This window comes from Strigops habroptila, chromosome 2 (genome assembly GCF_004027225.2).
Source record: "Strigops habroptila isolate Jane chromosome 2, bStrHab1.2.pri, whole genome shotgun sequence".
NCBI classification, from domain to species: Eukaryota; Metazoa; Chordata; class Aves; order Psittaciformes; family Psittacidae; genus Strigops; species Strigops habroptila.
Window position 1 is genome coordinate 119,556,573 of NC_044278.2, and position 13,734 is coordinate 119,570,306.

The 13,734-nt window shown below is 48.6% G+C and overlaps 1 protein-coding gene and 1 long non-coding RNA gene across 9 annotated transcripts in view; one reads left to right on the forward strand and one right to left on the reverse strand.

Annotated features, from left to right (window-relative positions):
• Positions 1-4,461: 4,461 nt before the first annotated feature.
• LOC115604298 lies at positions 4,462-11,175 on the reverse strand. Its single transcript, XR_003990219.1, has 2 exons — positions 11,116-11,175; positions 4,462-4,813 (listed from the first exon to the last, which is right to left on the reverse strand). It is a non-coding gene; the product is annotated as an uncharacterized LOC115604298 (long non-coding RNA).
• Positions 10,804-13,734, forward strand: part of PAK1 (p21 (RAC1) activated kinase 1) — a 69,449-nt gene continuing 66,518 nt past the window's right edge. For 3 of the 8 annotated variants that reach the window (XM_030477263.1, XM_030477268.1, XM_030477267.1), the window contains exon 1: positions 10,804-10,999. The gene's annotated coding sequence lies outside the window, so the exon portion shown is untranslated. Of the gene's footprint in view, positions 11,000-11,117; positions 11,255-12,374; positions 12,654-13,734 lie in introns of those variants that run through there. The other 5 variants (XM_030477266.1, XM_030477262.1, XM_030477264.1 and 2 more) reach the window with 5 other exon arrangements.

A 13,734-nucleotide genomic window follows, 5' to 3' on the forward strand; every position in this document is an offset into this window, starting at 1 on the left:
TGGGTTGGAAGGGACCTTAAAGCTCATGCAGCTTCAACCCCCTGCCACGGGCAGGGACACCTTCCACTAGAGCAGGTTGCTCCAAGCCCCTGTGTCCAACCTGGCCTTGAACACTGCCAGGGATGGGGCAGCCACAGCTTCTCTGGGCACCCTGTGCCAGCGCCTCAGCACCCTCACAGGGAAGAGCTTCTGCCTCAGAGCTCATCTCAGTCTCCCCTCTGGCAGGTTAAAGCCATTCCCCTTGGCCTGTCCCTACAGGCCCTTGTCCAAAGCCCCTCTCCAGGTTTCCTGGAGCCCCTTTAGGCACTGGAGCTGCTCTAAGGTGTCCCCTTCAGGAGCCTTCTCTTCTCCAGGCTGCCCCAGCCCAGCTCTCTCAGCCTGGCTCCAGAGCAGAGCTGCTCCAGCCCTCGCAGCAGCTCCGGGGCCTCCTCTGGCCTCGCTCCAGCAGCTCCACGTCCCTCTTGTGCTGTTGCCCCAGAGCTGGATCAGGACTGCAGGGGGTGTCTCCCCAGAGCACAGCAGAGGGGCAGGATCCCCTCCCTCAACCCCAACATCAGGAAATAAGAAAATAACTGAGGGTGCAGCTCATTGCAGGTAAATAGTCCGGAGAGCCTGGACCAAGACTAGATCTTCCTTTCCTCTGGGGTGTGCACTAACCCTTAGGCTCTTTTATTTTTGCCTAGTAATTCCTAAATTGTTTGTTGAATGGTGATAAAAATCCAATACAAGTTTTCTTGTCCTTATTTCCTTGGGCAGTTTCATGCTTATTCACAATTCTCCTTTTGTCTTAACTTGAGGCATTGATGGACACACTCTGGAGAGCATTGCTGTGGCAGCTGAAGATGTGACCGGCTTCTTCTGTCACTTGGGTGTGTTACTGCTTCACATCAGAGCTGTCAAAAGGAACACACGCTGAGGCTTCTACCTGATGACACAGCCAAGCTGGTAGATAGTTGATAAAGATGCATAGGAGTGAAGACACTGCATTTTGGAGAGGAGCAAAATGTAGGCACACGTTCCCTTCTGCTGACTTTGCTGGAAGGATGGGAGCTCCAGCCTGAGGTGACAGCTTACAGCTGGGGAATGGAAACATCCTGAACTGATGCAGATGTTGCTAAGTGACAGAGCCACATTTAGCATTGAGCCTGTCAATAATGGGAGAAATTAACCTGAATCCGTAATATTGTCTGATTTCACTGTTCTTTAGCCCATCTTGTAGCCAGTTACACAATCATGAGAGCAACCTGCTCTAGTGGAAGGTGTCCCTGCCTGTGACAGGGGATTGGAGCTGGATGAGCTTTAAGGTCCCTTCCAACCCAAACCATTCCATAATTTACATCTGTTACTTTAATTGCATCTTGCAGTGAAATAAACCCATCTAACACTTGAACTGCAAGCTAGTCTCTTTTAGAAGCAACTGAAATAATTCTTTGGAAAGCCAATCAGGAAGCATTCAACTCTTCCTTGCTGCTTTAGTTGTAGAGCTCGCTTCCTTCTAGATTGCAAACATCAGCATTTAAGATCAGCCTGGCATTGTGAAAGTGCTTACTCAGCATTTCATCACCAGCCTGAGTCCTGCTGGGTTTTGTGATGCTGCTCCTCTGCCAATGTCAGATGGATTTAAGCACAGCAACCCTCACATGCTCATGCTGAAACCTGGTGGGTCCTGAAGGAGCATGTTAAAACAAGAGCTTCCAGTTGGATGCACTTTGCTTCGGGGATCGGCTGAGAAGTCAGAGGCTGATACAGATACCTTGCAACTGGATACCCATGAGAATGAAAGAGCTGAACTGAAAGAGATTAAGCAGCTCTTTGTACCTCTGTGAAGTGTAAAGAACTGAGAGCTTCATTGTGTTGTGACGCCTCAAAACTTAAAGGGGAAAAGCAATTCCTCCAGCAAGGCCCTCTTCAATCTGGTTTTATTACATGTGCTCTTCCCAGCAATCAAGGCATACGTGCACCAAATAAATACACAGATTTCACAACAGAGCGTTGTCCATCACGGAGCTTCACTGTTCCCAACCCCTGCGAGCAAGTAGCTTTCCCAGACTGTTTCAAACACATCAGCACTTGGCTCCCTTTCTGTTTGAAAATGATTTACCTTACAGCTGTAGGCTCTTCTGCTCCATACACCCATTTACATCATCCTGTCTGGGTGGAGGAAAGGCCACCATCAACAGAGAGTAACTTTCAGTTTCATGTTTTTCTGCAAGGCTGCTCTCTGCTAACACAAAGCCTTTGGGCAGAGGTTGGAATCTGATGCACATCAGGGTGATATTAACTGTTTCTTCCCTGCCTGCTGAAGTTTAGGTACCTGGATGACTGCCTTGGGTCAGCTCTGTTCCACAAGGTTTGTATTTCCTGCAGCTGGGAGCATTCAGAGGCAGTTTAAAGGATTGAGCTAGGCTGAGAGCAGACCTGGAGACAGGAATGCCTGAGTTTAAGCAGCATATTTGCAGTAGCTTTGCTGCACGGCCTGAGGCTGCTGCTTGAGCTCTTACCTCATCTTCCCCATCTGCAATACTGCTCACAGCATAGTTTGGTGATTAATTTCTGCTGAGGAAGTTAATTATTTGGGAAGAACTGAATAATTTGATAAGAATCTCTGCGTATCCCAGAAAATGTGGCACAAAGAAAACCCAAAGAGCCAGACAAACCCAGACAAGATGGTCAGGTTCAAGGTAGAAACCTCATCACAGGTATTACCATCAGTTACAACCAGTGCAACTTGATGTTCCTCTGATTCCAGAGGCAGCTTTACAGCAATGTAATGTGTGAGGATGACATGTTCCTGAAACCTTAACTTACAACTCTTCAGTATTCTTGGTTCTGTTATAGAAGAAGAGCTTCAGTCACTGCTCCTTTATATTCCTCAGGGGACCTTGAGCAACCTGCTCTAGTGGAAGGTGTCCCTGCCCATGGCAGGGGGTTGGAGCTGGATGAGCTTTAAGGTCCCTTCCAACCCAAACCATTCTATGATCTATGTAGTATGTGAAGCCAGTGACAAGAGCTCAGGGGATTTATGTTGTTATTTTGCAGTTCCTGCAGGTACATACAAGGAAGCAATTGGAAAGGATTCTGCAATCCAATTTATGAAGATTTCCTGTGTCCTGCAGAACGATCCGTGACTCATCAGCAATTTGGACAGCACTGAGATGTACATCATATCAAAGGAATTCTGCAGGGCCAGCTCTCTTGGCAGGCTCACAGTGATCTATATCTCCAGTGCAACTTTGGTTTTAGTGTGACCAACCAGTATAATTGAATTACCAATGTCACTGTCCTCAGCCAAATTGCCTCTCAGCTTTTATAGCTCCCTCTATTTAATTAACTGTCAAAAGCTGATTTTTACCTGGCAACATGGATTCTCCATCTCTCCAGCTTTTTGATGAGTTAATAATTAGAACCTTGCTGGTTTTAGGACACTTTGCATGCTCCAAGTCAATCCCAGAATGGTTTGGGTTGGAAGGGACCTTAAAGCTCATCCAGTTCCAACCCCCTGCCATGGGCAGGGACACCTTCCACTAGAGCAGGTTGCTCCAAGCCCCTGTGTCCAACCTGGCCTTGAACACTGCCAGGGATGGGGCAGCCACAGCTTCTCTGGGCATCTTATGTTGCCTAACACCTTTCCTTTGCACTTTAATAGGATTTAACTGCACTGATGTTTGAAGCTGCATGAAATAGCCCAAATTCAGTGTAGTTTTTCCAGAGGCCAACTGCTCTATAATCTTTGTGTTATGATCCACTTAGTCCATCCTGGACACAGTCCAACCAGGTAGGAGTGAAGGATGGTGGCTTCCTATTTTCACAGCTTGCTTGTAAAGCATTTGAAACACCCAGAGACCCCGTGTCTGTCAGTGCTCTGCAGTTTTTGGTTGCTATTCATGTAACCCAGTGAGGCAGAAGAGCAGAGATAAGGCAAAGAACAGGGGAAGATTTCTCTCTGCAGTTGGTTCTCCAGGGTTTTGTTCAGCCCAGTTTTAAATGGCTCAAGCTACTGAAGTGATTCAAGCTCTGACACTTTGGCAGGGTGTGAAACAGAATCTGGCAGAGGTGCTGGGACTGAAGGGCTGGTTTTGTTCCCTCTGAAACCTGTCACAAATCTCCCCCTGGCTCCAGTCAGAATAGGATCAGCTCCTCAGGCTCATTCTGTTTGGACAAGCTCAGCAAAACCAGCAAAAGAATTGAACTTTGCTGTACCATTACTCTGTTACAACCTCTTTTGGGTTCACCCTCCTCTGTTTCTGTGTCCTCCAGTGCAGCCAAGACTTTCTGTGTAGGAAAAGGAGCTGCTTTTGTTAGGTTCTGAGTAATAAATAGCCCTGGATTAGTAGTCCCTGTCTGATGTCTCATTCAGACTCTCTCTTGCATTGCCTAGTTGGTTTCTCTTAACCCTAATACAGGAAGTGGAAGCTCTCCAGAGCCATACTTTAAAAAATCAATAAAGAGAGGAAAAGCTAATTGATTTTTGAATTCCTTTTATTATTATTTTCTTTATAAGAGAGCCCATTAAACTTGGGTAGTCCCTGATGAAAGGCAAGTTTACTGCAGTCTGGTTTACCACACTTTGAGTTGTCTCCCTTGTTGCCTTGATCTTACCACTTTCTTTTTTCTCTCTTACCACTCATAGGTAAAAGGCCATGTTAAAAAATGACACAGTTCAGGATAACTTGGATTCACTGCACTTCCAGAAGTGTTTTTCTGGATTTCTTACTGTTTCAGCAGGAGTTGTTGAGTTCAAGTTACATGTAAATCCGTTTCTACTGTGTTCTTCCACTTGCTCCCAGACAAGGATTTATCTCATCGTAGGTCTCTAGTAAAGCAGACAAAATAAAATGAATAGAAAAGTGATTCTGTGATATAAAACCATCACAACTCTGCAAGCTGAATCATGGAAGGAAAACCTGTCACAGAGTGGTCTGGTGGAAACACTGTTCTGGGCAGCAAACTGACATTTGGCTAATATTGAATTATTCCTTTTCTGAATTCTTTGTATTAAGGAGAGGTTAAAATCACAGTTCTGGGACAGGCCAGGGACCCTTTTGCCACCTGAGGCCAGGACAGGGACCCAAATTGCTCCAAGAAGACCCTGCCACACACCACCACAGACCAGGACCACTTCCTTGTACCAGCAGCCAGGCAAGAACCAGCAACCATCGCTTGTGCTGGGATTTCTGCAGGTATTTTGCAGTCTGGAGACATGTTCTCATGTGCTTGAGATGTTTGTCTGCCTTTACCATGCTATTCTCCACACTTCCTGCACTGTCAGCAAGCTCCTTCATGCTTCAAAGGCCCAAGTGAATAAGCAGCATTTACCACCTCCCCTTTTCCCCCCTCATCTCTCAGTGGTGCCCCTCCAGCTCTCCCTGGCTGCCTCCTTTGTCTGCAGCACTGCCATAAAATACTGCCTGTGTTTTACAAAGCAGAGCTGCTGCCACGATTTCCAGTCAAGCTGGAACACTGATCACTAAAGGAGCATCTAGACCGTATGTGTATCCTTGTCTTAGCTGGTAGGATTGGGAAAAGACTTTGGAAAATGAAGGGAATAATGAAGTAAGGCTGAGGGGATGGAGGGAAGGGGAAATGGGAACAAGTAGGACTAGATGTTTCAAGAAACAGCTGGGGAAGAACAGGGGCAGGGATGGATAGGGGCTTTTTGGACTGCAGACAAAGGGAAGTTCTGATGCAGGGAAGTATAGCTGGGACATTAAAAGAGGAAATTCTGACTCTATTTTCACGCCTGCTTTTGGAGCACATCAGTACTGGTTCTTAGTATCTGAAAGCAGACCTTTCTGTCACGGCAATCACCTCTTACACAATGGAGGATTAAAATGGAAGGGGTCAGATCCTGGTTTGAAATCACATAGCTCCAGTGGCTGACCCAAGGTGTTTGAAGCTTATGCTCCATACCCCCCCAGAAAGAAGCTTATGGCACTTGAATATGTTTTTTACCTAAGATTACCAGTGTCAGTTGTATCTTTTCAAGAAACAAAACTCTTCAGATTAGTGAGAAAACAGCCAAAATCTAAGTCAAAACCAGGACCCAGTACAGCTCCATAGGGACTTACAGTGCAGGGTAAAGCTCCCCCCATCTTCTTAAGCTTGAATTAGCAGCATGCCTCAAAACTGGGCTATGTGTGCTTAGATTTAGCTGTTAACCAATGAATCAAAGACTGACCTCACTGTTAAGCCATTACCCATCTGTATTTTATGACTTCCAGAGATACACAAGGCTTCCAGAATCAAATAGTCACTTGTGGCTTCCCTCGTACTCACTGCTCTCCAAAGCTCTGAGTGCTCTTAGCTGTCTCTGTGCAATTTCCTGGCTAAAGGAGACCTGGAATGTAGAAATGAATTCATCACCAGAGGCTTTGCCAGATTCCACGACTTCAGTGAAGCAGTAAGAGATGTTTTAAAATTGGAATGGCATGAAGATTCCTCTGAGTTCCCAATCAGCTATAGGGTAACAACCAACAGGAGTATAACCCTTAAGGAGAACCTGAATGATTTGGGTTTGAAGCATCAAAAACACGTATCAGGTTGTAATTGCTGTTATACATGAACCAGACAGATCCTGACTCTACTTTGAGCCTTTGATCCAGAAATAGAGGACCAAGAGGCAACAGGGAATGTGTCCTAGGATGATGCTCTAACCATTTATCCAGAATGAAACAACTGGATAGAGCCAAATCCTGAGAAATGGTAGTGCATACACTGGATTTTCAACTTCACACAGTGCTAAAATCAAACAAATCCAGAGCCAGCTTTGCTAAATACAGGTTCTTAGGCCTGTATTTGAATTCATCCTAGGCAGAGAAATTATAGAATCATAGAATGGGTTGGAAGGGACCTTAAAGCTCACCCAGTTCCAACCCCCTGCCACGGGCAGGGACACCTTCCACTAGAGCAGGTTGCTCCAAGCCCCTGTGTCCAACCTGGCCTTGAACACTGCCAGGGATGGGGCAGCCACAGCTTCTCTGGGCACCCTGTGCCAGCGCCTCAGCACCCTCACAGGGAAGAGCTTCTGCCTCAGAGCTCATCTCAATCTCCCCTCTGGCAGGTTAAAGCCATTCCCCTTGGCCTGACCCTACAGGCCCTTGCCCAAAGCCCCTCTGTGGGGACTTAGCAGCATGTAGTAGGCAGTGCACATCCAGGTTAAATACGCAGCAGATGTAACGTGCAGCTTGCATGCATCTTGGAACTGATTCTAGCTTCTTTTGTGATGGGTATCACAAACCATCTAACATCAGAATATCTAAGATAGGAACCAGCTGCTGCTCTCCACCACTCAGGTGTTCTGGCCCTTTGGTTATTTTGCTTTTCTGGCATTAGAACACTCTCAATCTTACTGAGGAAATGAAAGATTGTGGCTGACCTGCTTTTGTGTGTTTGTTTAGAGAAAACATGTACTCATGTGCATCCCAGATCTGTGTCCAGAAACTTTCCCTGCTGCTTTAGTCTGTTGTCTCTGGACAAAACAGAACGAAAAGGACACAGTTCTGATGTGGGAGTGTTTTAGGAATGCTTTGCAGAGCTGTACAAGCTTCTACCATATGTAGGGCAGTGATGAATCATTGTCTTCTCCATGGCTTCACACCACAAAAACATTAGTTTGCTGGGCTGACTGCTGATTTACTGGGTGAGAAACCTCCAGGCAGTAAAATGCTGACCCACCATCACCTTCAGCTTTGCTTGCTGGTGCTTGCTGCTTCCACATCTTCACAGTGAGATCTCTGGCTGAGGAACGTTGGAATTGTGTATTGTATGACTATAGGACTCCTTTTTGCTGTTTGTCCACTCCTTGCCTGACTACTAAACACTTAGAATTAATGTTTAAAAGTCAAGTCATTCATGAACTCTGGTTTCTTCCTTGTAGGCTGAGGCCAATTTGTCTGTAATTGCTGGAGCAGATGAAAGGAGTGGATGGATGATTGCAGGTGACTAAGCTGGTACGTCACAACAAGTTACCTTCTGTGATTTCAACCTGTGAAATTCAGTGTTCCCTCTGCAATGTGTCAGCCAAGATAGTTGGGGATTGGATCTAGGTGACAAATCTTAGGTAGACCAGTCCCTAGACTCCCCCTGCACAAATAGCTGTGCTGGTGCAGTGCAGGGAGTAGCTCAGGAGCAGAGATGCACAACAGGGTAAGAACTATTGATACTGGTACTGCTGACAGAGAAGAAATCTGGACTGCTCCTTCTGCTGGATGTCTGATGGGGAGGAATTTGTGGTTCTTACATGATCACTGTAAAATCGATTGTGCAACAGAGTTGGTCTTTGAGGCTGGGGCCTGGTGCCAGGCTTCTTCCCACAGGACACAAGAGACCCTTTGGAGGTGTAAGAAATCCCCTTTTCAACCCATACTGGAAAAGAGCAATCTGGCTTTATCCTGAGTACAAGGCCCATGGCAGGGGCTTGGAACTAGATGGTCTTTAAGCTCCCTTCCAGCCCAAACCAGTCTGTGATTTTGTGATTCTACATTTCACTCGTTCCTCTCTCAAGTACCAAACTGTGATTTGCAGAACTAGCTCTCTATCCCATTCTGATGATGTTCACGGACATCCCTAATGCCTGTTCCTCCTTTTGTTTGGGAACCCCCTCTGAAATATCCAGCAGTATTTCAGACAAAGGAGTCTTGAAATTTGGGTAATTTCAGAAAACTGTAAGTATTGTAATCCCAGGATATCCCTTCAGGAGATCTCTCTGTGATCCCACGTTACCACAGAGTAGGATAATAACGAAATATAATGCAGTTGTGAATGTTCTGGTGAGATCCCTTGGCAGTGAATATACACAGCTTTAATTGAAACAATTTCTGAACTGAGTTAATCTGTGTGTACACAGTCTTTCCTCAGCTTCAAGCTGCTTTAAAAGCAATTATAATTAAAGTCTTGGTTATTTCATGCTGCTTTAAGTGCCTTTTTACATACAGAATCACATCGTGGTTTGTGTTGAAGGCACCTTAAAGCTCATCCAGTTCCAACCCCCTGCCACGGGCAGGGACACCTTCCACTAGAGCAGGTTGCTCCAAGCCCCTGTGTCCAACCTGGCCTTGAACACTGCCAGAGATGGGGCAGCCACAGCTTCTCTGGGCACCCTGTGCCAGCGCCTCAGCACCCTCACAGGGAAGAGCTTCTGCCCCAGAGCTCATCCCAATCTCCCCTCTGGCAGGTTAAAGCCATTCCCCTTGGCCTGTCCCTCCAGGCCCTTGTCCAAAGCCCCTCTCCAGGTTTCCTGGAGCCCCTTTAGGCCCTGGAGCCGCTCTAAGGTCTCCCCTTCAGGAGCCTTCTCTTCTCCAGGCTGCCCCAGCCCAGCTCTCTCAGCCTGGCTCCAGAGCAGAGCTGCTCCAGCCCTCGCAGCAGCTCCGGGGCCTCCTCTGGCCTCGCTCCAGCAGCTCCACGTCCCTCTTGTGCTGTTGCCCCAGAGCTGGATCAGGACTGCAGGGGGGGTCTCCCCAGAGCGCAGCAGAGGGGCAGGATCCCCTCCCTGACCTGCTGCTCACGCTGCACACACAAGTACAGCTGTAGCGGGGCTGGTGGATCAATACACCTGCTGTGTATGGATCAGGCCTTCGGTCAACCACTGCAATTACCTCACCCAGCTGTTATCCATGTGGTTGAATGAATGTGTTTGGTAAAATATGTTATCAAACAAAGCAAGTTTATGAGGATTTTGGACCAATCTCTCACCTGGCTTCAAGAAGTTATTTTTTATATCATCAGGATGCATCCTTGTTTATGAAAAGGCTGATTGGGGCCATCTTCAAAGCCAAGTGGCTGATCCACTGCCTTGTACCGACATGAGCACCTTCCTGTTGCCACCAGATGACAGACAACAGACAGGCCACACTCCAGGGAACCCAGGTAATCTGTCTGTGTGGTTTTAAATCCAATTTTAAATGTACCCAACAGAGGGAAGTAATTCCCAGTGTGCAATTCCCCAGCAGGTTCCACTGATTGGAATGAGCTCCGTTGCAGCCTGCTCACCCTGCCAGCCCCACACTCACATTCTCACTTCCTCCATCGGTTTATTTTTGCAGTGTTAATTTTACTGCTGGTTTAGCTCCCAAACAAACTTATCACAGGAACTGATAAATGTTGGGACAAGGCGGAAGGGCAGGACTGTGGCAGCACTGCCTTAATCTGTCCTACGTGGGCTATACGCTGTCTGGGTCTAAAAGGCAGCTCTGGGGTGGTGACCTGTGTTATTTGTGTCTCTTTTGTCTCTATCTACCTGCTTCACTTAATGTTTTACTTCCAGACAGCATGTTCCATGTCCACAACCTCATGCTCTGTTTTTGTCAGTGGTGCAGCTGTGTAATCAGAGAATCACAGAATGGTTTGTGTTGGAAGGGACCTTAAAGCTCATCCAGTCCCAACCCCCTGCCACGGGCAGGGACACCTTCCACTAGAGCAGGTTGCTCCAAGCCCCTGTGTCCAACCTGGCCTTGAACACTGCCAGGGATGGGGCAGCCACAGCTTCTCTGGGCACCCTGTGCCAGCGCCTCAGCACCCTCACAGGGAACAACTTATTCCTATTCGAATTCACTCAAATCCCTCCTCTCTTTCTCTCTCAGCAGAGCACAAGCACTGAGCCCAAACTCCTCTAAGTAGGCTGACAAGTTCCCAGCGAGCTTTGGATCCCAGGGAGCGCCAACATCCCTGCACTCCACAGCACAACCTCTCAGCTCGGCAGCAGGGCACGGCCCGGCTTAATTCCTGCCTTTTTGGGATCACCCAGCCCTCAGCGGAGCCGGCCCTGCGATAGCACAGATACGACTAACAACGTAAAGTCACTGCAGCGCTGCACGCCTAGGGTGTGATCACCGGTGCTCCACTCCCCGCCTTGTGCCTCCCGTGATGGCGTGAGCCAGAAACGCTTTCCCTTCCCTTCCTTCCTCCTTCCTTCACTCCACCAAGGTGCCGAGCTGCTGCGGGCTCCCCGGGGCACCCCAGCGGCGAGACAAGCCCCGGGCTCCTGATCTGCTGCACCGAGAAGGTACCACATCCCCCTAAAACTTTCCATCCCGGGTCCCCATCCGAAACCCCCCCCCTCTCTTCACCGTCCGATGCTGCCCCTTCCCCGGTCCCGCCCCACCGCGCCCCGGTGCCCACCTTGGCGGTGGCGGGGCGGCCTCCCGGAGCCAATGGCCGCGGCAAGGCGGGGAGCGGAGGGGAGGGAAGGGAAAGGGAAGGAGAAGGGAGGCGGTGCTGGGGAGCCGGGAGCCGGGCAGCACCTTGCGGCGGGCGGAAGGTGAGTCCCGCCGGGCTGGGGAAGGGGATTTCCTCGTCGCTTGTTGTTGTATAGCCGGGAAGTTTGCGCAGGGGTTGAGCTGCTGGGGTTTTGCTGTTGCTTTTCATCCTTTTTCCTCCTCCTTTTCATTTCGGATAGGGTTACTGAGCTTGGCTCCCTCTTGCCTCCCCCCTTCCTGCTCATTCATTTAACAAAGGGAGTTATCTTTAGCCGCGGTTTTGGGGTCCCAGAGCAGAGGTTGGGGTGAGAATGGGGGCTCAGCTCATAGTTTGTGCTGCGCACCCCGTGCTGCCTTCGGCTGGAGGAGCGGGTGCTTTGGGCAAACACAAAGAGTTAAGGAGCTGGACCCTTGCTGGGCGATGGGGTGATGCAGCCCCGGGCTTTGTGTGGCCGGTGTGAAGGGATGGAGTGTTTTTCAATCCCCCTCGCCCGTGTGTGTGGATGAAACCGTGGCTTTTTGCTATGAAAGTACTTAAAAGGAAAACTGAACTTAGGATCGTGGGATAATTCAGGTTGGGAGGGAGCTCAGGAGCTCTCGAGTCCAGCCTCAAAAGCAGGGGCTTCAGCCGGGGGTAGCAGTGAAGGGCCATGGTGAGATGAGCACCTTTGGGTGCTCTTCAATGGGAGCCCGAGGGAGAGGCAGCACCCCCAGGACGAGCCCTGCGGGGCAGCAGCGCTTCTCTCTTCCACCCTGCATGGAAATGCCCCGATCCACAGCTCCCCCGTGCCTCCAATCCCTGTTCCTGCTGCTTTTGTTATCCAGAGGGTTTAACATTCAGGAGAGCCGGCTCCATCCGTGTGTGTGTCGCGGTGCATCGGCTCCTGCTGAGCGTTACTCGAGCCTCAGTCCGACATTAACTCCAGTAGTTCTTCAGGAGCACGATTTATAAATACATGTCAAAACCTGGCTCTTTGCTGGGGCTGTATGCTTTTGCTGTTGTGGGCTGTAAGCCATGTGCTCTGTGGGCTAATTAAATATGATATATAGATATATATGTGTTTAAGAACAGCTGTAAAAGCTGCATAGTGAGCCAGGCTTTACAAAGTGAAAGCAGGTATTGCACTGGGTGAAATGGCTGTGCCAGGCACCGACGGAAGAGGGTTTGTTCTCTTTGCTTGCACTTACTCTTTGTACAGTGCCTCATGGATGCCTCTCCCTGAACTACCTCCCCCTTCTCCTTACCTGGAGTTTCCCGGTGTTGCACACATTACACAGGAGCATCTTCCTGCCTGCAGCTCCAACACCTCTCCATGTGTTAATCTACTCACTTATTAGGATAAGGCTGGAAAAACTCCTCCTTGGGTGTGTATATGTCTGCTGGATGCATAGAAATTGCTTTTCCCTGCATGTTTTCTATGGATAAGTCAGCAAAGTGAAGCTCTGCCCAGAGAACAGAAGGTACAGTGAGGATCTAAATGTGAATGCTGAATGTGTTTAACTGTTGCCCCTGTCTTGTGCCACGGGATGGAATTTGTTCTTGGCTGTACTGGAGAACAAAGCTGGAGTTTGAGACTGGATAAGCTGGGTGGGTATTCAGCCATTCTGAGCCCTGTGGGGAGGGACCAGCTGCTTTAAACGAGGTGATATAACTGCTGTTCATTGACTTGGAAATGAAAGCTGAAAATAAAATTGAAGAGGAAAGTGCTCTTGTAGCATGACAGCGGGAATGCTTTGACTGGTTGTGGGGAATATTATGTGCTCTGGATGTTGCTCAGGGAAAAAAAAGGGGAGGGAATGGCTTTAACCTGCCAGAGGGGAGACTGAGATGAGCTCTGAGGCAGAAGCTCTTCCCTGTGAGGGTGCTGAGGTGCTGGCACAGGGTGCCCAGAGAAGCTGTGGCTGCCCCATCCCTGGCAGTGTTCAAGGTCAGGTTGGACACAGGGGCTTGGAGCAACCTGCTCTAGTGGAAGGTGTCCCTGCCCGGGACAGGGGCTTGGAACTGGATGAGCTTTAAGGTCCCTTCAACCCAAACCATTCTATGATTTGTAAGGCTTTTGGTTCACGCTTTTCTAGGCAGAATGGGGATATTGGAATAAACGTGTTACTGGTCCAGCACAACTTGCCCAAGTGAAAATACTTTGCTTGTTTATTGTATCTCTGACTGCATTGCCTGCAGTGGATTAAAACCTAATGTTAGCTCTTCCTGCCCAAGAAGTCAAAGAACTGTTTGATTACTGCTCATTCTTGGGTAGCCTTTTCCAGGTCTGTGCAGACCTTTTCCCTCAGCTTTTACAAGTGTGTGAATTTCACCTGGTTTGCTACTAGTGTTTTGGTTCTGGTTTACTTTTGTGATGAGTGCGCTGCAGGGCTGCTTCTTTCCTTCTTTTCCCGTCTGTGCCACTTCCTCCATGTGGGAAGTTTTGTCATTTCAAAAGTTAGTTGTTATGGTCCAGTTCCCTTCTACTCATAAGAGTCCACACAGTCACCTAGAGCTGAAATAGGCTTTTCTCAGCAGCGAAGTACAGAAATGACCCAGAGC